At 47.4% G+C, this 27,264-nt stretch overlaps 2 long non-coding RNA genes across 2 annotated transcripts in view; both read left to right on the top strand.

The window, feature by feature from the left end:
- Positions 1-405: 405 nt before the first annotated feature.
- Positions 406-1,922, top strand: LOC129135580 (uncharacterized). Its single transcript, XR_008536550.1, has 3 exons — positions 406-623; positions 1,227-1,348; positions 1,565-1,922. It is a non-coding gene; the product is annotated as an uncharacterized LOC129135580 (long non-coding RNA).
- Positions 1,923-26,596: 24,674 nt separating this feature from the next.
- LOC112209743 (uncharacterized) overlaps positions 26,597-27,264 on the top strand; it is a 67,937-nt gene continuing 67,269 nt past the window's right edge. The window contains exon 1 of the long non-coding RNA XR_002944552.3: positions 26,597-26,683. This is a non-coding gene — a long non-coding RNA (uncharacterized LOC112209743). The remainder of the gene's footprint in view (positions 26,684-27,264) is intronic.

Genomic DNA, 27,264 nt, shown 5'->3' with positions numbered 1-27,264 from the left:
CTGAAAACAAAAAGAGAAACTTAGCCAAGCATGGTGGTTTACACCTGTAGTCCTAGCTACTCAGGAGACTGAGTGGGGAGGGTTGCTTGAGCTCAGGAGTCAGAGGCTGCAGTGAACCATGATCATGCCATTGTGATCCAGCCTGGGCAACAGAATAAGGTCTTGTCTCTAAAAAAGAAAACAAAAAAAGAGAAAAGAAGACAAATAGGGAAAGAAAAGAAAAGAAAGGAAAACAAAAGAAAAGAAAATTACATGCATTTGAGCTATAACCATCCCCCTTCCATCACTGCCTCCATCCCCAGTATCATGCCAGCTCTCTCCACCCTTAGCATTGTGACATCACCACCACGATCATTCAACACTTGTTTTTTGGGCATGTGCTGTTGTAAAGTCACCAGAGTGGGAATGGGGGGCTCCCATGGAGCCTGCATTCTAGGGAGGAAAGCTGACAACACATCAACTAGAAACTATCAGTAACATTATGCAGAGAACTGAGATGGGGAGCTACGTTTGCATGAGTAGTCAGGAAAAAGATCTTTGTTTTTGAAGGGTGATGTCTGAACAGAGACCCCAGTGTTGCATGGAAGCAGGTCATGTGAAGACCAGGGAGAACAGCGCCCCAGGTAAAGGTTGTGGCAAGTTCGAAGGTCACATGGAGACCCTGATCTTGGCACATGGGAAGGAGGGCAGGGTGGCTGGAACCTGGCTACTCAATGTGTGCTCCATGACAAGCACCAACGTCACCTGGGATCTTGTTAGAAATGCAGAATCTTTGTCCCCACCATAGACCTGTTGGGCCAGAACCTGCATTGTCTCAAGACACCCAGGTGTTTCATATGAATAGTACAGCTTAGAAGCCCTGGGCCAGAGCACAAGTGAACAAGGGCAAAGGGGCCTGGAGCAAGAATGGGGAGGCAGACAGCACCCAAAATGTGCAAGACCAATGCTGCTAAAGCAAAAGGGGTGAGGTGGCCCCACATGTCCCTTGTAGCTTGTTTTCACTGGTTTCAGTCATTCAAAAGGTACTTATTGGTAACAGGGTTTGCATTTGTGGCCCTGCCCAAATTTCACGTTGAATCGTAATCCCCAGTGTTGGAAGAGGAGCCTGGTTGGAGGCGACTGGATCATGGGGGTGGATTTCTTCCTTGCTGTTCTCATGATGTTCAGTGAGTTCTCACGAGATCTGGTTGTTTTTTTATTTTATTTTATTTTTTATTTTATTTTAGAGATGGAGTTCTGCTCGTCGCCCAGGCTGGAGTGCAGGGGCACAGTCTTGGCTCACCACAACCTCTGCCTCCTGGTTCAAGCAATTCTCCCACCTCAGCCTCCCGAGTAGCTGGGATTACAGGTGTGTACCACCATGGCCGGCTAATTTTGTACTTTTAGTAGAGACAGGGTTTCACCATGTTGGTCAGGCTGGTCTCGGACTCCCGAGCTCAGGTGATCCACCCGCCTCGGCCTCCCAAAGTGCTGGGATTACAGGCATGAGCCACTGCGCCTGGCCCTCTGGTTGTTTATTAAAGTGTATAGCACCTCCTCCTTCTCTCTCTTCCTCCTGCTCCAGCCACACAAAACATGCCTGCTTCCCCTTCACCTTCCGCTGTGATTGTGAGTTTCCTGAGGCCTCCCCAGCCGTACTTCCTGGACAGCCTGCAGAACCGTGAGCCAATTAAACCTCTTTTCTTTATAAATTATCCAGCCTCAGGTATTTCTTTATAGCAGTGAGAGAACAGACTCATACAACTGGGCATGTCTTCTAAGCAAGGTACTATTCTAATCACCAGACAATAGTGTGCTAGTAACTATTTCACAGCGGGCTCTATGAGAGTAATCCTGCCATGATTACTCACCATGATTACGGTGGCTAATATTTTCATTTATGTTAACAAGTAAGATAAAGGTAAAACAACAAAAGTGCACGCTGGAACTGGACTCCTTTGTCGATGACATGAGAGACTTCCTTGCTGAATCTGATAATAGACTTCCTTGCTGAATCTGATCTGATAATCCTTTTTTTTTTTTTTTTTTTAATTTTCTGAGACAGAGTCTGGCTCTGTCGCCCAGGCTGGAGAGCAGTGGCGTGATCTCTGCTCACTGCAACCTCCACCTCCTGGGTTCACACCATTCTCCTGCCTCAGCCTCTCGAGTAGCTGGGACTACAGGCGCCCGCCACAACGCCCGGCTAATTTTTTGTATTTTTTAGTAGAGACGGGGTTTCACCATGTTAGCCAGGATGGTCTAGATCTCCTGACCTTGTGATCCACCCGCCTCGGACTTCCAAAATGCTTGGATTACAGGCATGAGCCACCGTGCCAGGCCCTGATAATAGTTATCAAATACTGGAAAAACAGTTTTAAAATTCTTTGTGCTATTTACACTTTAACAATGACATGCTTTTATGTTTAATCTACATTATTAATACTTCTCTCCATCCCTTCCTTAAATCTAGACAACAAACCAAACAATAGGGCAAGCTCTGGTTTGTAGTGTCTGCTGATTCTTGTGGTGTGAATACTCCCACCATGGCCAATATCAAGCTGCCAACATGGCGTCACTATATGCAGACTTGGGAAGAGATGCCTGCTAGCACATCATGGTACAGAATCTCCACTCTATGGATATAATAGGTGCAAACCCCAAGAGCAGAGCAGAGCAAACAGCAAAATAATTAAGGAGTGATATGTTTTGAATATTCATTATCTTTGTTTTCAATAAAATTTATTTAATTGTAGGCTTTTATAGTCTAATTTGTATTTTCATTTATTTATGTGTATTTATTTATTTTTATTTTAAAAAGTAAAGACGAGGTCGCCCTATGTTGCCCAGGCTGGTTTTGAACTCCTGGACTCAGGCAACCCTCCTGCTTTGGCCTCCCAAAGTGCCGGGATTACAAGCATGAGCCACTGCACCCAGCCAGTCTAATTTCTAATAATGGCTATGTTTAACAAGCAATTTGCAAAATTCCTGAAAATGTAAGAATTGACTCTTCTGAGCTGGCAGGAGCTGACTCCAGCACAGCACTCCAGTATGGGGGAAGGGGTGTGGGGTGAGACACCCTTGAACAGGACAGACACAGACCCTGTCTTCTGAGCTTGCAGTTTAGCGGGGCGTGTTGGGCTTTATTTAAAGTCAACTTCCTCAAGACAAGGAGAGTGGGGTGGGAGATGGAACTTGCTCTGTGGTTCACCCCAGGACCTCACTCTGGCCTAGGAATGCCCCTTCCTCAGGATCAGCCCCCAGGACCAGGCCTCCAGAGTCCCCATCCCCCTACAGTGAGTTCAGTGGAGACCCCTGGGACAAAGAAGAGAAAGAAGAACCAGAAGACTGCAATGAAGACGATTTAGGAAGGGAAATTAGGGCATGGTCACCTTGGCATGCCCCTCCCAACTATGGGCCAGAAAACACAGGAAATGACGGCAGAGCACGTAAGCTCTTAGAGAGGAACCTCCCACAGTCAGTGTCCAGCCTAGACAGAGGCCAAGATTTCTGGGCCTGGGATCAGGCAGGGAACTACTATATATATTGATTGCCAACCATGAACAGGTTGGGTGATCCACCTTTGACCCTCAAACAATCAAGCAGAGTTGGCACCTTTACCAGTTTCATCTTGTAGAAGGAGAACCTGAGGCTCACAGGGGTTAAGGGGTTCCCCAAATCTTAATCCAGAGCCCTTTGCCTGCCTGGAATGAGGGCTGATATGGTTTGGTTCTGTGTCCCCACCCAAATCTCACCTTGAATTGTAATCACTAGTTGTCAAGGAAGGGACTTGTAATCCCCATGTGTTGAGGGAGGGAGGTGATTGGATCATGGGGGCAGTTTCCTCCATGTTGTTCTCATGATAGTGAGTTCTCACGAGATCTGATGGTTTTTATGTCACTTTTCCCTGCTCTTTCACGCTCTCTCTTGCCTGCTGCCATGTAAGACATGTCTGCTTCCCCTTCTGCCATGATTGTAAGTGTCCTGAGGCCTCCCCAGCCATGTGGAAATATGAGTCAATTAAACCTCTTTCCTTTATAAATTACCCAGTCTCAGGTATTTCTTCATAGCAGTGCAAAAGCGGACTAACACAGGGGCCAAAAGCACACGAGATCTATGTCATCCTGATTGGTAATACTGAGGTCACTCCAATTGGTAGCCCTGTCCCATAACCTCTAAGTAAGGCAGAGTCATTGCTGACTATTCTGAGAGGCTGTTCCTATCTCCTCTGGGTTCCCTTTCCAACTAGTTCCTTCCCTCCCAGCTCCAGTGTTATTTTTCTTTTGTGACTGTTTTTCTGAAAATGGTGTTTTAGAACACCTCCTTGTCCCAGCCACAATCCTTACTACATTCAATTATCCTGGTTTATTAGGCTCTTTAAAGCTACTTTATTGCTCTCTCCTTGCTGTGACCCTAATCTTTGTTTTTCCTCCAGCTTTCTCCAGGGTTATTGCTTGTCAAGAGAAAGGTCACCACAGACTCAAAAGAAACATGGAAATAAACAATAGAAGGCTGGCTTCTGGCTGTCAAGTTTGTTTTCACCAACATTAAATTGATAGATGAATATGGAGGTGCCCCGCCACTTATCCTATCTCTTCTCAAGCTACATCTTGCCAGACCCTAGTCTCAGAAATAATAGTCTACTAACATAACATGATATAACATTTTCCCAGTGTACTTTCATACTCATGAACTTCATTAATTCTGAAAATTGTTCTGTAGTGTAGGTAGAGTAGGTAGTATTATTCCCATTTTACAGGTAAAGAAACAGAGGAGCTAGAAAGCTGAACTTCTAACTCTAGACAAGATAGAGTAGCCACATTTCTCCTAAGTCCACCATCTTACAACTAAAAAAAAAAAAATCTCTGGACATGACACAACAAAGAAGCATAAGAGTTCCCCTCTCTCTTACCCTGTTACCAGCAGGGGCCAGTGGAGAGCTGAGCTTCTGCCCCACTCTGCCACAACAAAACAGTGGGAGCCAGTTCTCTGGTTCTCCCATCCCTGGGTCAGCAGAGCCTAGCAGGGTAGCTTGGATACAATAAGACAGTGCAAGCTGATGATCCATTTTCAATGGGAAGGTATCATCAAGGCAGAGATGGGAATTCACTGCCAACCACCCATTTGCAATGAAGCAGGGTAAATCAGTGCTACACTTTTGCCACGATAGCATTGGTGGGGCCCAGTGGGAGGTTGAATATACAACTCATCCAACCTGATATGGTTTGGATTTGTGTCCTCACCCAAATCTCATGTTGAATTGTAATCTCCAGTGTTGGAGGTGGGGCCTGGTGAGAGGTGCTGGGATCATGGGGGTGGTTTGCCATGAATGGTTTAGCACCATCCCCCTTGGAGTTCTCATTGCAATAGTGAGTTCTCATGAAATTGGGTTGTTTGAAAATATATGGCACCTCCACCCCTCTCATTGCCTCCTGCTCTGGCCATGTGAGACATCTCACTCCCTGTTTGCCTTCCACCATTACTGGAAGCTTCCTAAGTCCTCCCCATAAGCAGAAGCTGCTATGCTTCCTGTACAGCCTATAGAACTGTGAGCCAATTAAACATCTTTTCTTTATAGATTACCCAGTCTCAGGTATTTTTTTTATAGCAGTGCAAGAACAGACTAATACACAACCGTTACGCTACATCTTAACAGGAAGACAGTCTGCCAAAAAAGAAAAGTTGAATAGGATCCAGACTCTCATAATATAATACCTAAAATATCCAGGATAGAGCAGACAATCATTTGTCATGTCAAGGAAAAGGAAAATTACAACTTGAATGAAAAAACAAACAGGCACCAAAATGCAAATGAATCAGAGGGATTATCACGAATTTAAAAGCAGTCACTATAACAATGCTTCAAATGTAGTTATGAATTCTCTTGAAACAAATGAAAAATAGAAAATTTCAATAAAAATCAAGGTTATAAAAAGAACCAAATGGAATTAAGGAACTGAAAAACACAATAACCAGGAAAAAGATAAATAAAACACGTCACTAGATGGGCTTGATAGTAGAGTAGAGATGACAGAGATTGAAACTGTGAACTCAAGAACAGACCAATAGCATTCACTCAGTCAGAATAATAGAGAGAAAATAGGCCGGGCGCGGTGGCTCACACCTGTAATCCCAGCACTTTGGGAGGCCGAGGCAGGCAGATCACGAGGTCAGGAGATCGAGACCATCCTGGCTAACACAGTGAAACCCCATCTCTACTAAAAATACAAAAAATTAGCTGGGTGTGGTGCCAGGCACCTGTAGTCCCAGCTATTCGGGAGGCTGAGGCAGGAGAATGGCATGAACCCGGAAGGCGGAGCTTGCAGTGAGCCAAGATCACGCCACTGCACTCCAACCTGGGTGACAGAGCGAGACTCTGTCTCAAAAAAAACCAAAAATAGACTGAAGAAATAACAGTCCCAGGGACCTGTGAGACAATAAGAAAAGAGCTAACAGTCATACCTTCTGAGTCCCAAAGGAGAAGAAAGTGAGACTAAAAGTATTCAAAGAAATAGTGGTTAAAAACTTCTCAAATTTGGAGAAAGACATAAACCTACAGATTCAAGAAGTTTAGTGGATTCCAAGCAGGCTAGATGTAAAGAAATCCACATCATAATTAAATAGTTAAACTAAAGACAAAAACATATTGAAAGCAGTCAGAAAGAAATAACACATTTATGACATGGGAAAAATTAATTGCAATGATAGTGGATTTCCCATCTGAAATGATGGAGGCCAGAGGAAGTGGCTCAGCATCTTTCAAGTACTGAGAAAAAGTACTGTCAACTGTGAATACTGTATCTGGCGAAAACATCCTTCAGAAATGAAGGAGAAAGAAAAACATTCTTGGATGAAGAAAAACTAAGAGCATTTATTGTTGGCAAATGTATCTTTAAAGATTGGGTAAAGAATGTTATCTGAACAGAAGCTTTTATTTAAAAATTATACCTTCTATTTCTGTACTGAGATTTTTCCACTTTTCTCATTGGTTTCAAGAATGCTTGGAGCTCCAGAAAAGAAAAACAAACTATGGGAAGTATATAAATAGAAATAAATATAACAGACTATACTTCTCATGAGTATCTGAAATCATATTTGATGATTGAAGCAAAAATTGTAACAGCATCTTATGTGATGTTCAATGTATATAAAGAACACCCTCAAGACACATGTATTTTTAAGTGGGGAAGCTAAAGAGAACTAAATGGAAGTAAGGTTTCTACACTTACTCAAAGTGGCAGTGTCAACACCAGTAGCATGTGGTAAGTTGTATATGTATGTCATAATCTCTATAGTGACCAATAATTTTACATAATCTCTCCCAGAAAATAGGACGGGAAGGAACACTTACCACCACATTTTATGAAGCTAATATTACCCTGATACTAAAACCAGAAAAAGACAGTGAAAAAAAAAAAGAAAGAAAAGTAGATATCAATATCTTTTCAGCGACTTTTGACCCGAGATGCGTAGCCCTGGGGCTTTCTGTGCTCCTCGGCCCCTTGGTCTCCACGCAGAGGCTCCTGGGCTCACTCTCTCCTCCCATCTCCTCTTCTAGGAAGCATTGATGCGGCTGTCCAGCCTGTTGGATCAGCTGCAACCCACCCTGGTCTGTGAGTTAATGTTTCAGTGACCCAGCTTCTCATCTTGCGTCGTTGCAAACACTCCAGGTCCCCAGCCAGCTTTCAGTAGGGCAGGGGAAAAAGAGTGAGTCGAGATCACATGCTGGTGTGGGTTCCTGAAGGTTCCAGGGGGGAGGGGAGAAGCGGGAGCGGAGAGGGGGAAAAGGGGAAGGTAAAGGAAGAAAAGGAAGGGAGGGAGGGAGGAAGGAAGGAAGGAAAGGAAATGAAAGGAGGAAGGAAGCAGAAAGAAGAAAAGTTTAAAAGCAGGAATGAACTTACTGTCCTGGGTCCTATTGACTGCTCCTTTTATCGACAAACCTCTTGAAGGAACCATCTAGGCTGCTTGCCTTTCCCCCCACCTTCTGCAGTGCTGGCTGGCTCTCACTCCTGCTCCTTAGCTGAAACTGTCTTTCAGCAGCCACCAAGTCCCTATCTTTCCTCTTGGGTTGCTCCACGGCTTCTGTTGAAGGTGCCAGCTCCGGATTTTTTCGAAGGCTCGCTGTCCTCTCCCAGTTCCCCTCCTGCCCTCTGCCTGAGCCTCCTCTGACTCTTCCCCCACCTGGCTTCCTCTTTCCACCCCAATAATCCAATTCTACATCCCTTCTTTCTCTCTTGTTTCACTTTCCCTGGTAGTCTCACCTCTTTAGGGTTCCACTTTCCTTCCTCGGACACCAGGGTGATTTCTGTCCCTGCCCCCAGCCTCATGCCAGGTCTTTATTTGCCATCTCCCCTCATTCCTGAGCTCCCCAGGCAGGTTCCAGCAGCACATCACAGTCCCTGAGCCCAGGACTGAGTGCTTCCTGCCTTACCTCCCTCCAAACTGCTCTCCTACTGCCCTTTCTGCAAATGCCCCCAGCATGCCCCCACCCCCGTGCCCAGGTACTCTGCAACCTCGGGCAGGGGACTCAAACCCCTCCCAGCATGTGCGCCTCCCACACGTCTATGCCATCCTGGATCAGGCGGTTGGGAAGAAGGATAGGAATGATGAATTATTCATCTCGCTGTGCTTAGTAAGTGTCACTCATTCATTCACAGGTATTGACTGAGGGCTCTCCCTGGGCTGGGCCGAGCAGGAGGAGGCTGAGCAGTGAAAACGGTGACCCCTGTCCTCAAGGAGCTAACGAGAAGAGCAAATGGCTGGCAACGGTGCAAGACACAGAATGAGCAACGGGCTGCACAAATCGCGATTTACGTGGCTTTGGAAAAAAACGCATCTCTCAAGTTGGGGCTGTCATACAGCATTGGCTTCTTCGTAATCAATGCGTTTCAGCAATATATGGGGGTGAGTTTACTTTCCAGTTGGCTTCCCTGAGGGTGTTGGATAAAATTGCAATTTAGATTCAATCAATACACATTTAGTGAGCGCCTATTCTTTGCCTGAAAGATCGTGGGCATTGTGGGGGATACAAAGGGAGACATCGTGGGTGGAGCTTACCATGGAAACAACTCTCTCTTGCTCCATGGCGTTTACCTTGCCTTGGAAAATAAACAACGTAAACATTTTTTTGTGACAACGGAGACAGGATTGAGAGACTTGCACAGACTTCCCTTCCCAAAACTTCTGCAGACTAAAATTCTACCATTAGCTATTAATTTCTTTGACTAAATTTTGCCCTCACTCTGCAGTTTCTTTTTTCTAAAATAAAAATACTTCTAGAAAGAGAACACGACGTCCTTAACCTCTTAAAACAGAAATGACATATAATTCGACATGCACACCAATCTGGACCCTTGGATATTTGTTGCCTGAAGAGCTGTGTTGAAAAGGCCTCTGAGGCTCAATCTGGCCTCTGATGCAAAGAATGTCGATCGATTGGTGATGTCTGCCCTGAGTGCTGGAAGGGAGGATGGCATTTACTATCCCTGCCTTAAATTAGAGGAGCTTATGGGGTTCTTCCCCAACTATAACAAGAGGGGTTAAATGAACACTAATCATCTGATAGGACAGCCACTGAAGGAGGTGGGGGGAATTTAAGAAGGAAAGGCTGTGACTGCCAATCTCCTAATGTCACCTGCATGGCCCTCAGTCACCTGCAGCCCTTGTCAGTGCACCCAAAGCCTTTGCAGATGTCAACCCAGCTGGCTTTCCAGCCATGTCTGACCATACCCCAGTGCTCCTCTGCTCCAGCCCCACTGAACTCTGCCAGACCTGGACGTGCCCTTATACATGTGCTTCCTAGACATCCCAGAACATCTGTGCCCATTGTCTCTGCACAGGGAATTCTTATGTAACTCCATGAACACCTACCCTAAGTGTCACTTCCTGTGAGAAGTCCTCCCTGATTCGCTCCCTCCTCTGTTTACCCACCCACTGGATACCCACTTCTGCATGGCAGTCTTCACACTCTGTCATCTTTGTCCTTCCTTCTTTTTTTTTTTTGAGTCAAGCTTTCACTCTGTCGCTCAGGCTGGAGTGTAGATCACAGCTCGCTGCAGCCTCCAACTCAGCTAAAGCGATCCTTCCTCCTCAGCCTCCAGAGTAGCTGGGACTACAGGTGCATACCACCATGCCCAGGTAATTTTTTTCTTTTTTGTAGAGACAGGGTCTTGCAATGTTGCCCAGGCTGGCCTCGAACTCCTGGCCTCAAGCACCTCCCACTTCAGCCTCCCAAAGTGCTGGGATTATAGGCATGAGCCACTGCATCCAGCCCATCCTTGTCCTTTCACATGTGTCACCTTTCTCGTGAGACTAAGAGGTCTGTGGGAGCAGGGTTAGTGCCTGGTCTCTGTGATCCAGCCCCCAGCCTCGGGCCTGACACACAGCTGGTGCTCAACAACCACTGGCTGAATATTGGAATGAATAAATGAACGAACTTTATAAGTGTGGCAGATGCTATGCCTATGCTGAGACTGCTGTTTTTTCACGTGCCCCTGCTTCTCCTGTGTTCCTGCAGTAGCACACTGCCGGTGGTAAATGAATCCCCAAGTATGAATGCTTCACAGAACAAAGTTTAATTTCCCCTCCCACAAAGTCCAGTGCAGATTGTGCAGCCCTCCGGAACAGTTGTCTTGGTATTAACCACATCTTTTATTTCCTGCATTCCAATGCTCTGACATCTGGGGCCTCACTGACCCCCTAGAGTTAGCCAATTTCTAGAGATACAACTTGCCATGACAGCACTTTTCAGATGCAAACAACCCACCCAAACCAAACAAAGCCTTCTTTTCCCTCCACCTTCTAACTGACCTTGGTGCTTCCCCGTGTGGCTCTGTGTGGCGGGGCAGGCGGTGTCCCCTCCTCCTGGGAACTGTGAGTAACAAACTACTTTTTCAATAGCAATCATCTCCTGATCTGTTGGCTTCACTATACCTCAAAATTTCTACTGATACACTATGTTTTGAAACAGGCTTCCATTGAGTGACTCAGCGATCCAGTCTGCTTTCATAGGTGGCTCTAATGAGGCAGAAATTTAAAAATAAATATGCATTCATTCACTCCAAGAAAAGTAACAGGCAAGGGTTAACAACAAAAAAAGAAGTTTTCCTCTGCCTAGCAAGCACACTTCAAGGACAGTTATAAGATAATGCTGTATGAGCAGCCAAGGCCAAAGGAATGGGCTTCAGACACCCCTCCCCTCCAGAGCAATGTTGAAGGAAAAAAAAAAGAGAAAAAGATAAATTACTTTACTGTTACTCCTTTCCCAGGCTTCTTAAACGTGATTATGTTTTACAAATGTCTGTATTTAGCCAGTTCTTGTTTTTCTTTTGATGCAGTTACAAGGCCACAAATTATACACTATATGATTAAATGCTTTTGTTTTACTTTTGTAAGTCTGCTTATAAAAACCCCACTCAGTCTTTGTTCAATGCTCAGCTTTTTGGATGCGAATCCACTGAGCCAGTGCCTACCTAAAATAAACAATCCTCCCGTTCTCCGTATCGGTCTCTCTGGTTCTCAGTTTCTCGCAACGCTAACACCTCAACCTGTGGCCCCCACAATTGTCGTGGCAGGGAACACAGACCAGGGACATCTTGCACCAGCTCTAAAATACTTCCACCCAGAAGTGGCACCTACCACGTCTGCTCCCTACTCAGTGGCCATGTCAGAGGCTTTCCAACCAGAGTGACTCCATCTTGAATAAATGAGACAAGAATAGGCAGGACTGGTTTTGCAAGGTACAACTCACAAAGACCCCCCTGATAAAACAGAATGTGGTCAAGAAGCCAGCCAAAACCCACCAAAACGAAGATGGTGAGGAAAGCGACCTCTGGTCATCCTCACTGCTCATTATACACTAATTATAATGCATTAGCTTGGGAAAAAACACTCCCACCAGCACCATGTTAGCTTATAAACACCATGGCAACATTCAGAAATTATGTTATACGGTCTAGAAAGGGGAGGAACCTTCAGTTTGGGAAACTTCCCACCCCCTTCCCAAAAAACTCATGAATAATCCACCCCTTGTTTAGCATATGAGCAACAAAGAACTGACAGTATACTCAGTCAAGCAGCCCATGCCACTGCTTTGCCTATGGAGCAACCACCCTTTTATTCCTTTGCTTTCTTAATAAATTTGCTTTCACTTTACTCTGTCAGCTCACTCTTAAATTCCTTCCTGCATGAAGCCAAGAACCCATGTGGCCTCTCAGGGTGAACCCCAGTTTTGGGGTTCACCACGTGATAGCCAGAATCGGTCACATGTTGCCACTTGGGGGTACCTAAGCGGTGTGGCTGGGAAATTGGGGGTAGGGGATTGAACTATCTCCACTTCGGGTCTTGTTCTTCCCATCTGAATTAAGAACAGATAACCAACCCGGGATCAGTATATCTTTAGCTTAATATCAACACAGCACGATATGATTTCAGAGGATGCTTTGCCATATATATGACCTCGTGTGTCACCAGGAAATATGGGAGCTGAATGTTAACAAAGTAGAGATTCAAAGGAAAAAAGGCCCAAGGACTGATTGGCTCACAAATGTGCTCCAGCATTAGGGTCCTGAGTGAGATGAATGGGCCCAGGCCTAGCGAGCTAACCTCCTCTCACCTCCCTGGGCCAGACGCAGATGGGAACCGTGTGGTCATGGCTGCCCTAAGCCAGGATGAGGCTGAAGAGGCAACCTGTGTCTGTTACCATCTGCTCTTGCAAATATCTTCCTTGGGTGTGGTGTTTCTGGAGCCTGTAAGATATTTTCCCCAATGTTTTCTTGTAGTGGTTGCATTAGGCCATTTGAGCATGGCCAGAGTTTTAATTATTCATGACCAGGGAGGAGTCAGTAGACGAAGAAGCATCGGGAATATTGGGAAGCACAGACCTGGATGTGCTGATAATCTCAGCTTTCTTCCTCCCCAAATATCAACTGTGGCTGCTCCAAGGTTGTAAAGTTAAAGAAAGTTTCACCACTTCCTTCTCCTGCCCTGTTGCAAATAGAAATAGCAGTGGTATTGACCAGAGGGTGGGTGCACTGGGAAGGAAGGAAAAATCCCAAAGATACAGAAACAATGCACAGGCTGGAGGATCAGACCGAAAAGAGGAGAGAGGTTTTGCTGGAGACAGCAGAGGAAGCAGGCAGGCGGAGAGATGGAGCCCTGGGCAGGGGCCTCTAAGTACATAACTTCATTTACTCCCCACCCCTGCTCTGGAAGGAGGTATTGTGTTTGTTTACATTTTTATAAATGAGAATGCTCAGAGAGGGTAGTAAACTAGCCTGAAGTCACACAGGATGTCAATGGGTGGTTTTGACCTTTCTCCTGTTGTTACCCAACACAGGCCCAGCCTGGAATCCTGTGATCTCTAGATTAAGAGTCTCATTTCTTGCCCATTTTGGAAACTATCATTAACCTAGAACAATGCTTCTTAGCCTCTCAGAGGATGCCTTTGAAAGGCTGATGAAAGCCGTGGATTATTTTTGCAGAAAAAATGCACATACCTGCATGTGTTCACTCACACCTCGTTTCTGCCTGCAACTTCAAGATATTTGCAGATGCCCCAAATGGAGGAAAAGCTGTCAGGGACAGGTGAAGCACTTTCTTCCCAGCCTGGTACCTTGTAAACAAATTTTAAGGTAATATGTTGACACGTCCATGGCTAAAGTGCTGGTAGACAGATGTGTATTAGTGCATTCTCACACTGCTATGGAGAAATACCCAAGACTGGATAACTTATAAAGGAAAGAGGTTTAATTGACTCACAGTTCTGCATAGCTGGGGAGGCCTCAGGTAACTTACAATCGTGGTGGAAGACAAAGGAGAAGCAGGCACCTTCTTCGTGGAGTGAGTGCCAGCAGGGGAAATGCCAGATGCTTATAAAACCATCAGATCTCATGACAGTGAGACTCGCTCAATATCACAAGAAGACCATGGGGGAACCACCCCTATAATCTGGTTACCTTCACCTGGTCCCGCCCTTGACACATGGGGATTATAGGGATTGTAATTCAAGATGAGATTTTGAGTGGGCACACAGCAAAACCATATCAAGATGTGAGAGGAAGTAGCGAGACCCCTGGGCAAGAAATCAAAGGGTCATATCTTTGTTTAATATGCCTGTCGTTCTCCAGCCAAAGACACGACCCCGGCTCCAGTCTGGCCTCCCCACCTCCACGTTAGAACCTGTCTGCATCCCTGCCTCGTACCATCTCAGTTCATTCATGATGCTACAGCAAAATATCCTAGACTGCATAATTGATAAATTAGAGAAATTTCTTTGTCACGGTTCTACAGGCTGGGAAGCCCAAGATAAAGGTGCTGGCAGATGTGGTGTCTGGGAAAGGTCTTCTCTCTGTTTCCAAGACAGTGCCTTGTTGTTGTGTCCTTGAGAGGGGACAAATGTTGTGTCCTCATGCGGCGGAAGGAATGGAAAGGCTGGGTTGCTCTCTGAAGCATCTTTTATTACAAGGGCATTAATGCATTCATGAGGGTGGGGTCCTCACGACTGAACTACTTCCCAAAAGGACCATCTCTTTTTTTTTTTTAATTTTAAGACAGGGCCTCACTCTGTCACTCAGGCTGTAGAGTGCAGTGGTGCAATCACAGCTCACTGCAGCCTCGACCTCCTGGACTCCAACGATCCTCCCACCTCAGCCTCCCGAGTAACTGGGACTATAGGAGCACAGCAGCATGCTCAGCTAACTTTTTAATTTCTTACTAAGATGAGGACTCCCTATGTTGCCCAGGTGGTCTTGGATTCTTGGGCTCAAGCGATCCTCCCAACTCAGCTTCCCAAAGTGTTGGGATTACAGGTGTGAGCCACGGCACCTGGCCAGGTCCACTTCTTAATACCTTCACATTGGGTATTAGGTTCCAATGTATGCATTTTGGAGGGACATTTATAGTTAAACCATAGCAACATCCATGGAGGGGGTCCCGTGTGTCACCTGCAGCCTCTGGAGTGGACCCTCCTCCTCCGCAGTGTACCACCCCTTTCTTCTCTTTCTGCAGACGCTTTTTCGTGATCTTCTCCTTCTAAGATTTGGCCGATACAGTCCTCACTTCAGAAAACTGGTACTCCAGCCTGAAATCAGAAAAGTAACCCCCACCTGCAGAGAAACCGGGACTCTGGAGACCATCCTTGGGTTTTGGCAAAAAGACTCTGCTGGCCGGGTGCAGTGGCTCACATCTGTAATCCCAGTACTTTTGGAAGCCAAGGTGGGTGGAACACTTGAGGTCAGGAGGTCGAGACCAGCCTGGGCAACATGATGAAACCCCATCTCTACTAAAAATACAAAAACAATTAGCCGGGCATGGTGGCACATGCCTGTTACCCCAGCTACTGGGGAGGCTGAGGCAGGAGAATCACTTGAACCCAGGAGGCAGAGGTTGCAGTGAGCCGAGATTGCGCCATGGTACTCCAGCCTGGGCAACAGAGTGAGACATCATCTCAAAAAAATTTAAAAAGGCTTCCACAAACAGGAGGAGAGACCAGGGATTAGAGAGAAAGCAGCAGCATTGCTTGGTGATTTTTTGGCCTCCTCCTACCTCAGTTTTCCCAACTACAAAATGGGGGCAATGGTGTTTCTAGCCTCATAGAGTTGTTACATCTGCACAGCATGGTACCTGGAGCAGCGAGACCAGCACATACATGGGAGCTGTGGTTATTGACTCCAGCCTGGCTGCCAGAAGGGAGACCTCTGTATCCAGAGACATCAAGGCATTGGCAAGGGGGATTTGGGGTTACAGATGAAACCCCATTAAATAAATAATGCCCCTCTTGAGCTGGGCATGATGGCTCACACCTGTAATCCCAACATTTGGGGAGGATCGCTTGTCAGAAGGCTTAGGAGGGAGGATCACTGGAGCCCAGGAGTTCACGACCTACCTGGGCAACACAGCAAGACCTCATCTCCACTAAATAAATAAATAATAATGCCCCTCCTGCTCGCCTGAGCTCTGTACCAGTTGAATGAGACCAATGAGGGATCCAAGCATCCCCTCCGTTCCACTACGCAACTGTCAGCTAAGTCCCTCTACCTCCCAGAGCCATGCAGAGGCCAGGAGCCTCAGGAAGGTGATGGGTTGTTTCCTCAGCCCCCGCCAGGGAGGGCGTCATCTGCAAAGGCAGATCTTGTGCCCATCACACCAATCTCAGCCTGTGTGGCTCCCGGAAGCCCCTGTGGCTTGAGATGTGTCTTCGTGTTTGAGATCACCACCTGGGAGTCAGCCTTGTCATCTAACGAACCCGTCACTGGAGCCTTCTTCGTTAGCCCAGGTGGAAACCATCTCAGCGGGACTTTAAGTTCTAACAGCACCGTTTCTTTTCCTGCGTGGGCCCCTCCTCATGGGGCTGCAGTGGCTTGGACCCTTTAATAGTCTCCCTGCTGCAGGTTCCAGCAGCACTCCGCTCTCTGCAGCCTCCCTGGATGATCTTCTCCGCAGCTGCCTCTACCTACAGATGGTCTCTGCCTCAAAGCCTGCAAACCGATAACGATGACCTCACCCACCCTCTGCCACCTCCAGTTTTGTTTTTCAGTGAGAGAAGCAGCTGTTATTATTCATGAAGTCAAGATTTGGGGAGGAAAAAAAGTATCCTTCCAGTTAAGGCTTGGCCTTAAATAAATACAATTCACTCAAAGCAAAGCAACAGGCCAGGAAAATATTGTTAGCACTTTCCAAAGAAAAATGTATATGATTCAACATATGTATTTTGAAAGGAATATATATTTCCTTTCAAATATATATAAACAGCTCCTACAAATCAAAAAGAAAAAGACAAACAATGCCACAGAAAAGTGCCACAGCCGTGGTAGCGAGCAGGTTTGTTACTGATGGCAGTGGCCGTTCCTCCCTCCCCACCCCAGGGGAGCCCCGGTTTCTCAGGTCCTCAGTGCGCTACAGATGCTTGCTTCAAGGGAGTGCCCAGATGCTGTGCTGGGGAGTCTGGGTTCACCGTGGCCACCACAGTGCGATAGGTTGGGTCATAGACAGTGATGTTGTCTTGTCCATCTGCTGGGGGTATAGGGGGTGGCAAGGAAAGCCTGTCCTCATTCTTAAAAAGAGACACTGATGCTGGGTGCAGTGGCTCACACCTATAATCCCAGTACTTTGGGAGGCCGAGGCAGGAGGATCACTTGAGGTCCAGAGTTCAAGACCAGCCTGGCCAACATGATGAAACCCTGTCTCTATCTAAAAATACAAAAATTAGCCGGGCATGGTGGCGCACGCTTGTAGTCCCAGCTACTCAGGAGACTGAGGCAGGAGAATCGCTCAAACCCAGGAGGCAGAGGCTGCAGTGAGCCGAGATCACACCACTGCACTCCAACCTGGGCAACAGAGCGAGACCTCATCTCCAAAAAAATGAAGACACTGAGGCTGTGCGTGGTGACTTACACCTGTAATCCCAGCACTTTGGGAAGCCGAAGTGTAGGGATTGCTTGAACCCTGGACTTCCAGACCAGCCTGGGTAACATAGTGAGACCCCATCTCTACAAAAACCAATAAAATTAGCCAGGCTTGGTGGTGCACACCTGTAGTCTCAGGTACTTGGGAGGCTGAGGCAGGAGAATCACTTGAGCCCAGGGGGTCAAGCCTGCAGTGAACTATGATCGTGGCACTGCACGGCAGCCTGAGTAACAGAGTGAGACCTCGTGTCTAACAAAAAAAAAAGGAGACACATTTCTTATTGTCCAAGCCAGTTGAGTCATGGTTTTTTGTTCCCTGCTCTCCAAAGCACTTTCATTAATACAGGCACGAAGAGGTGCTGTCATCGATGAGATATGAGTGGCCAATAAACACAAGAAATTATGCTCAGCCTAAGCAGTTAAATAGGGAACTGCAAACGGCAATAACAGGGACGTAACTGGGGCCCGTTAGACTCGGAAAGAGTGAAAAGGTTGAGAACATGTGAGGCTGGGCAGTGCGGAGTGCGAGGCGCTCTCCTGCGGAACGGGAGGAGGTGTTCACCAGCACGGCGTCTGGAGAGGACAACTTATGGTTATATAAAAATGTAAATGCACACACCCTTAGCCTCGCGACGCCAATTCGGCCTCTTTTGTAGAAACATTTGCATGATGTAGCCATAAAAAAAGAATGAGTTCATGTCCTTTGCAGGGACATGGATGAAGCTAGAAGCCATCATTCTCAGCAAACTAACACAGGAACAGAAAACCAAACACCGCATGTTCTCACTCATTAGTAGCAGTTGAGCGATGAGAGCACATGGACACAGGGAGGGGAGCATCACACACTGGGGCCTGTCGGTGGGTGGGGCGCAAAGGGAGGGAGAGCATTAGGACAAATACCTAATGCATGCGGGGCTTAAAATCTAGATGACGGGTTGATAGGTGCAACAAACCACCATGGCATGTGTATACCTATGTAACAAACCTGCATGTTCTGCACATGTATCCCAGAACATAAAGTAAAATTTAAAAAAAAGAAAAGAAACGTTTGCATGAATATGCAAAGGAGTAAGTAGAAACATGTCGATTTGGAGCAATGGTAATAGCAAAACACTAGAAACCATCCAATCCATTTCCAATGATGATTTGGTTAAATCAATCACAATGCAATCATGTTATGGAAAACTGTACAGCTATAAAGAGAATGAGCTTTTTTTTTTTTTTTTTTTTTTGAGATGGAGTCTCGCTCTGTCGCCCAGAGACTGGAGTGCAGTGGCGGGATATCGGCTCACTGCAAGCTCCGCCTCCCGGGTTCACGCCATTCTCCTGCCTCAGCCTCCCGAGTAGCTGGGACTACAGGCGCCCGCCACCACGCCCAGCTATTTTTTTGTATTTTTAGTAGAGACGGGGTTTCACTGTGTTATCCAGGATGGTCTGGATCTCCTGACCTCGTGATCCGCCCGCCTCGGCCTCCCATAGTGCTGGGATTACAGGCGTGAGCCACTGTGCCCGGCCGAGAATGAGATTTGTAGCTGTCCGTGAAAACAAAGAAAAGCCTCCAAGACAACAAATAAAAGTTCAGTGAAAAAAAAAGTTATGAGAATGCAAATAGTATAATTGGACTTACATAAAACCCTTTATCTGAATGTACACATATGTGTGCATATACCTATGCAAAATCGTAGAAAAAAGACTATACGGTGCAGATTAAAGTAATACCAGTGATTGTCTCTATAAAGTGAAAGTGGGAATACGGGAGGAATTTAAGCCTTTTTGTTTTGTTTTGTTTGTTTTGTTTTGTTTTTGAGATAGAGTCTCACTCCGTCACCCAGGCTGGAGCGCAGTGGTGTGATCTCAGCTCACTGCAAGCTCCGCCTCCCGGGTTCACGCCATTCTCCTGCCTCAGCCTCCCAAGTAGCTGGGACTACAGGCGCCCGCCACCACGCCCGGCTAATTTTTTGTATTTTTTAGTAGTGGGGTTTCACTATGTTAGCCAGGATGGTCTCGATCTCCTGACTTCGTGATCCGCCCGCCTCGGCCTCCCAAAGTGCTGGGATTACAGGTGTGAGCCACCATGCCTGGCCGGAATTTAAGCTTTTTATTGTTTTTGTTGTTGTTATTACAAGACAGGGTCTTGCTCTGTCACCAAGGCTGGATTGCAGTGGTGTAATTATAGCTCACTGCAGCCTCCACCTTCTGGGCTCAAGCAATCCTCCTGCCTCAGCCTCCCGAGTAACTGGGACTACAGGCGTGTGCTGCCATGCCTGGTTAATTTTCTATTTTTTTGTAGAAATGGGGTCTTGTTTGGTTGCCTAGGCTGGCCTTGAACTCCTGGCTTCAAGCAGTCCTCCCACCTCTGCCTCCCAAAGTGTTGAAATTACAGGTGTGAGCCAATGGGCCTGGCCTTAACTTTTTATTTTGTACTCTGTTTGCAATTTTTTCTTACAGTGTATTGCTGTATTGTGTGACTTTATAAAAAACATGCAAGCCACTTAAGACATTGAAAGTCAATATACACAAGAGATACATTAGGCCGGGCATGGTGGCTCACGCCTGTCATCCCAGCACTTTGAGAGGCCGAGGTGGGTGGATCACATGAGGTCAGGAGTTCAAGACCAGCCTAGGCAACATGGTGAAACCCCGTCTCTACTAAAAATACAAAAACTAGCCAGGCGTGGTGGCAGGCACCTGTATTCCCAGCTACTCGGGAGGCTGAGGCACAAGAATTGCTTGACCCCGGGAGGTGAAGGTTGCAGTGAGCAGAGACAGCACCATCGCACTCCAGTATGGGTGACAGAGCAAGACTCCATCTCAAAACGAAACAGAACAAACAAACAAAACAAAAGGGATGTGTTAAGGAAAAAAAGGGTTTCATTGTCCAAGGGACCGTTCTGCCTGAGGCTCCACCTTACGGCTCCCAAGCCTAGTCCACAGATACATGAATTTCCCAGCCAGGAAGGATCCTGTAGTAGCTCAGAGACTGAAGTTGCCAGCCAAGGCCAGGGTTCTAATTTCTCAGCCTGGCACCCAGAGGAGCCTGAAAATGGGGCAGTGTCTCTCAGGGACCCGCAAGGCCTTGACAGCCCAGCAGCCCCAGGCTTTGCACCTGACCAACGTCACCACGTTCCCCTTCCCCATTTGTTCCTAACTCTGTAACAAACCTGCATGTTCTGCACATGTATCCCAGAACTTAAAGTAAAATCTAAAAAAAAAGAAAAGAAACATTTGCATGAATATGCAAAGGAGTAAGTAGAAAGATGTTGATTTGGAGCAATGGTAATAGCAAAACACTAGAAACCATCCAATCCGTTTCCAAGGAGGATTTGGTTAAATCAGTCACAGTGCAATCATGTTATGGAAAACTATAGAGCTAGAAAGAGCATGAGCTTTGTAGCTGTCCGTGAAAACAAAGAAAAGCCTCCAAGACAATAAGGGTTTCATTTCATACTCTCATGGTACCCTGGCCTTGCCTGGAGCCAGCTGTCCCGAGAGACCAGAAGGTCCCAGCCCTTCAGCCACATGTGGGAGCCAGGTTCCCGGCTTGCTGCTGCGTGGCTGGAAACCCACCTTCTGGCTGTGTTGATCGTTTGTGGAGGGCTTTGACGCGGCACATCCATTTCTCCTTCTCACTGGCATCGGGCGGCTCTGGAGCAGGAGGAGATCTAACCTCACGGGAGGGGTGCTACATTCAGGAGGGGCTGTAGGCTTCATGCTCTTCTGTCAGGGGTCTTCACCAAGAGCTCCACAGGCACCAGTGGGAAGGGCCAGGACTCGGGCACTGGAGGATTTCACGCATCTCACTTTCTGCATCACGGCAGCTGTGAGGCCGGCCCTGCCCCTCAACCCCTGTGGACCTTGGGAACGCCCCCAGCCTGAGCTTCCATTCCCTCGTCTGTAAAGTGGGATAGTAACAGCCACTCACAGAGTGACGTGGGGACTCAGTGAGACAGTGCACAGTGAAAAGGGCTGTGAGCTGGTCACCTGGTTGAGGGGATTAGGGAGGCTACAGAAAAGGGGTATTTTGGCTGGGCATGGTGGCTCACACCTATAATCCCAGCACTTTGAGAGGCCAAGGCAAGAGGATTGCTCGAGGCCAAGAGTTCAAGACCAGCCTGGGCAACACAGAGAGTCCTCATATCTACAAAAAATTTAAAAATTAGCCAAGTGTGGTGGTGTGTGTCTGTAGTTCCAGCTCCTCGGGAGGCTAAGGCAGGAGGATTGCTTGGGCTCAGGAGTTGGAGGCTGCAGTGAGCTATGATTGTATCACTGCACTCCAGCCTGGGTGACAGCAAGATAGTATCTCAAAAAATAAAAATTAAAAAAAAAGTTAATTAAGAAAATGAAAAAAGGAATATTTTGACATAGTCTAGGCATCAGGAAGGACTTCTTGAAGGAAGGAGCAATGAGTTTTGAAGGCTGTCCTGTTCACTGTTGCTGCGTCATTTTTAAAACTCTGAACTTAGTGTCACAAAAGAACCATGTTATTGTGTTTATGGACCCATGAGCCAGGAATTTGCACAAAGCACAGCAGACTGGCTTGTCTCTGCCCTACAATATTTAGGGCCTCAGTTGGGTAGACTTGAAGGGTGAGTCCAACTCCATGGCTGGGGCAGGAAGGAGCCGGAAGCCTCTTTACCTGCCTGTCTGGCAGTTGGTGCTATCTGTCAGCTGGGACACCACGGGTGGCCTCTCCCTATGGTCTCTCCACACAGGCTAGTTGCGCTTCCTTGAAACATGGCAGCTGGGTTCCAAGAGTGAGCCCCCCAGAGAACCAAGGGCAAGCTTTACACTGTTTATAACCCAGCCTCAGGAGTCACAACACATCACTTCTGCCATAGTCACACACCCTTTCCAGATTCAAGGGCATGGAATGTAGACCCTATCTCCACAGGAAAGGAGTGTCCTTGTAAAGTCATACGAAATGGGAGATGCTGTTGCTGTCATTTCTTGGAGAAAATAATTTGCTGCAAAGGTCTGTAGCAAGTAGGAAATGTCTCTTCTAAACTCAGAGGAAGTTAATATGTTCCCTGGCACGCCTTGGACTGTTGTCCAAGTTGTGCACTGCACAAAGGCATCCAGCTAAGAAGGCAAGTAGGAGCTGAAATCCAGCCTGTCCTCCATTCACTGAGCTCTTTGTTCCTGCATGAAGCTGCATCTTCCAAGAGGAAGGAGAGACTTTTCCTTTGCAGAAAGCATTGACCACTTGCTAGGCTAAGCATCCACAGAGCTGCGTCCAACCAGAAGAGTGCCTTTTTCTAATTCCCACAACATATCCACATGGACAAACTGTGGTCCTGGCTGATCCCATCCTGGGGAAGATGAGTGGTGAATTAGAGGCTGGAACAGGAGGTGGGAAGAGGGGAGGAGGGGGGCTAAGCCTTGAGACTCAGGCTGAGCCCTAACGGTCCTGCCCCTCTGTCAGTCCCGCACTCCTCTAAACACACACACACACACACACACACACACACACACACACACAGAGTCATTTTCCATCTCATTTTGGCACCCTCAGGCCAGAACTCTAGTTTGTTCTGGTCCTAAAGCTGGTGTCTTCCAGGTTTATAGAGGAGGCCCCAGTGTGATTCATGGGGCCAGTATAAATATGGAGCAGACCTACAGCAGCAGAGGAAGAGGTAGGACTCATCTGAGAAGCGCAGACTCCAGGTTTCAGTGGGGACAGAGCCTCTCCCAGACAATAGAATGAAAGAACCACAATGAGATTTTGCTCCTTAGATCTGGCCATTTGGGAGGCCAGGGTGGGAGGACTGCTTGAGCCCAGGAGTTAGAAACCAGCCTGGGCAACATAGTGGGACCCCCATCTCTACAAAAATTCAAAAATGTAGCCAGGCATGGTGGCATGCACCTGTGGTCCCAGTTACTTGGAAGGCTGAGGCAGGAGGATTGCTTGACCCCAGGAGGTTGAGGCCACAGTCGAGGCCACAGTCAGCTGTGATTGCACCACCGCACTCCAGCCTGGGCAACAAAGCAAGACCCTGTCTCAAAAAAAAAAAAAAAAGATTCCAAAGAGCATCCTTCAGGGTTCAGGGACCGAGATGCCCACTATTGAAACAAGAGGAGAGAATACCCAGTTAGACTTAGCGAATGTCCCTCGGCTTAGCATATCATCATTTCCCCCAGTTTCCCTTTATGGAGATGGGCTGTTTTGAAGAGTGTTCAATACTATAAAATAAAGCTGAAATCAGGTTATCTGGGCTTCCGTGGAGCCTGCTGTAGGAAAGTGCAGCACAGAGGCTATTTATACAGGGAGGGAGCATCTCGGCAAGAAACTTACAACGGACGTTTAGAATTAATTTAGCACCCTGTCTGCTCCGAGGACATATGCTCTGTGTCTAGAATTACAGCACCTTCAACACCATATGTGAGTGCTGGGTGTGGCCGGGAAAGATCTCGGAGCCTCCTGGCGCACAGACACGGAAGCTCCAGTGTCAGCGACGATCACACCTCCCTATGCGTGCGAATGCCAGCAATGTGTGTAGAATCCCCGAGTCTTCACAAGTAAGCGAGCATATGGCACGTATCTCGTTTTCTGGCACAGAGCACAGAAAATAAACGGTGACGTGCAATCTGGAGTCAGGCAGGATGTGTGACCTGCGCTGTCTTTGCAATCTCGACTTTGCGCGTCGTGGTGGGTTCCCGGCTCAGAGCCAGCAGGGCCTCTCCTCCAGGAACTGCATCTGAACATACCGGAGCCTGCAGTGGAGACCTTGGAATCGGACCCGGGAAGGGGCACTCACCAGGACGATAACTGGCAGCCCTCGGAAGTTTTAACCTTTGAACCACTTCAAAGGGAACTGGTTACAGGCTGAGGGAGGAGCTGTTTCATGGCTCTCTCCTGGCTTCCAGTAATTGCTGTCACGTGAGTTCCTTGGCTTGTACACACATCACTCCAATCTCTGCCTCCTTCTCTACCTGGAATTCTCCCTGTGTCCAAATTTTCTTCTTCTCATAAGAACACCAGTCATCGGATTTAGGGCCTGCCTCAATGTGGTGTGACCTCATCTTATCCTGATGACATCTGCAAGACCCTGTTTCCAAATAAAATCACATGCACATGTACTGGAGGTTAGGACTTCAACTTCCCCTTCGAGGGGACACCATTTAACCCACGACACAGGTGTTATCGAACGTTTTGAAGGCTTTTGCATAGCAGAGTTGTCAGGCTGATGGTGGAAATCCCAGTAAGTTGGCAGCTCCCACCAGACCCCCCACCTGCCTCATCCCCTGTTGCTGACACCTGGAGTTTGTCAGCCCTGATCAGAGGCCTCCAAAGCACACTCGCTGGTGGGGGTGGGGGATTAGGGAGTGGGGGATAGGTTGGGGATATCATAAGCTATTCTCCCACATTTCCCAAACCAGGGCACTGCTTGAGGCGACTTTGATGCTAACTAATAATCAGTATAGTAAAGTCACACTTTTCTCTCTGTCTCTATTTTTTTTTTATTTTTTTTTTGAGACAGGGTCTTGCTCTGTCACCCAGGCTGGAATGCAGTGGTGCAATCATAGCTCACTGCAGCCTCAAACTCCTGGGCTTCAGCATTCCTCTCATTTCAGCCACCCAGGTAGCTGGAATTACAAGCATGTGCCTCCACATCTGGCTAATTTATTTGTGTGTGGGTTTTGCTTTTGTTTTTGCCTTTTTGTAGAGAGCCATTTCGCTATGTTACTCGGGCTGTTCTCCAACTCCTGGGCTCAAGCAATCCTCCTGCTTCGGCCTTCCAAAGTGCTGGGATTATAGGTGTGAGCCACCACACCCAGCCAACATTTCACTGGAGTTCAGATTCTAAAAACTAAAGTTCTGCAAAGTAAAAATCACGTACAGTCAATATGATGCTTGGAAAGGACCTTAAGAAGTTCAAAAGCCAATGATCAATTCCTTTTGTTTGTCTTTGCATTTGGGCGAGTTTCTCAGGGGCGGCGGAGGTCAAGGTCTAGCTTGGGGTCTCTGTGTCAGCCCCTGTGTTGTGTGGTCGGGCTTTGGGATACATTTCCCCTGCACTTGGGGAAGGACCCTCTCGTCCAAGACAAGCCCTGAGAACCTGAACTCTACCTCACAAGAGGCAGCACAATCTCTCTGGCCCCATTTCTGCAGCCCCAGCCTTCCCTCTTCCCTGCAGCAAAGCCTGCAAGTGAACAGATCTGAAATTGTACAATTCCCTGGGCGTGTGGGCTCAGCCTACATAGACATCCTAGCTGGGGTCTGTCAGCAAGATGAATGGTGCAGAGGCGACCAGTGACCCCCAGGGACACAGTGGATGCCTCCAATTATCTGGGCAGCCTCTAAAGCCCCCTTTTTATTTTCTATCAGTGGGGGCAAAGAATTTTTCTGTGGGCCAGTAGCCCCTGTAATGAGGCCTGTGTTCTCAGCCTTCGGGAGGAGGAAAATGAGGAACAGGGCTGTCAGCCTGCTTGCTAGTCCAGAAAGATGATGACCGTGACTTGGGGAAGTCTAAAAGCAGGAAAAACGAGCCCCTCCCAGGATTCTGGCAGAGAGGCAGAGAACCCCTGGGTCCGATCGATAAAATATGTAATGGACTGAGGAGGTTTGCTTTGGGAAATTTCCCCATCTGCTCCGTCCAATTATCCTTTCTCATGATGAGGATCCTAAGTGTTTCGCCCCATGTGAGTGACATTTAAAGACCCACCCTTGTGTGAGAGGAGGCAGGGGCCCCGGGAGGTGGACTCCCCAGTAAATATCGGTTTAAGTGGAGTAAACACAAATGTTGTGCACCATCCCCGATTTATTGACTCACTTCTCCCAGTCAGTTTCCCGCCAGGGAGCCACATGGGGCTGCAAAGCGAGAGGTGGACAGATTGGAAGCCATGTGAAAATCTTTCCGAATGATGCTCAGAAAACAGGGTGTCATCCCTGGAATACATTACCTGCTCCTTGCAACACTCAGATACAAATCCGGGAGCTGAATTTACTGCGGGGTGTTTACGGTGAATCCAAAGCACCAAACACACTCAGGGCTCCCAAACAGCCCTTGATCAATGTGCCAAGGCGAGGAATTTTATTAGCCAGAAGTTTACCTGGAGGATTTCAAGGGGGCAGGGTGGGGAGGGTGGAGTGGGTCAGAGTGATGGGAGAACAACCCTTCCCAGGAGGACTCTCGGGGATGAGGAAGGAGAGGAGCAGGGAGCATCGAGTGAGTCCTCCAGCCTTCCTAGAGCTACCCAGCAGGCCAGAGGGAGGGTGGGGAAGCCAGCCACCATTGCTGATGGGCGGAAGAACTGCTGACGGCTGAGAGCCCAGGCAAGTCTGGGAAAGGAAGGTGAGCTGACAGGTAGGAAAATAGGAGACTTCTTTTCACACAGGGAAGCAAAAATGAAGGTTTTTGTTATTGATTTTTTTAAAGTCCTCTTATTAGTTACAATTTTTTCTCCTTTAATATTTTAAGATAAAATAATCCAACGTTGGCATTATTTTTCACTGTCATGTAATGGATGGTTTCTGATAACGTGACTCTACACTGAATGGACCCCTGTAGGGAATGGGGAGTTACTTGGATTGCATTTGGGGGGCTGCAGCCGGGTTGGGGGGCTGCAGCCGGGTTCTGGTGCAAATGTGTTGTACCCAGCGTGGACCTGGGCAGAGAGCGTTTTTATACCGTGACCTCCTGGCTCTGGGCTTGTGAAGTCCAGGGTTTGAGCCTTATCTGACTTGAGCTATTCTGGGTCTCAGAATACAAATGCAAGTCAGAGAGATATCGTAGAGAAAGCACAAAAACTGGAACTATGTTTTCTGGGAATATGCACAGTAGCGGGGGCAGGATATTTTAGATGGAAAGTCTCAGAGCAATTGGTAAATTGAGGAAGCCATATTAACCTCCCCTGGAAAAGTCTGAAGGTTTAAATTTGAAAGTAG

The sequence above is a fragment of the Pan troglodytes genome, chromosome 6, assembly GCF_028858775.2.
Source record: "Pan troglodytes isolate AG18354 chromosome 6, NHGRI_mPanTro3-v2.0_pri, whole genome shotgun sequence".
NCBI lineage: Eukaryota > Metazoa > Chordata > Mammalia > Primates > Hominidae > Pan > Pan troglodytes.
This window is presented reverse-complemented; position numbering and strand designations above follow the sequence as displayed.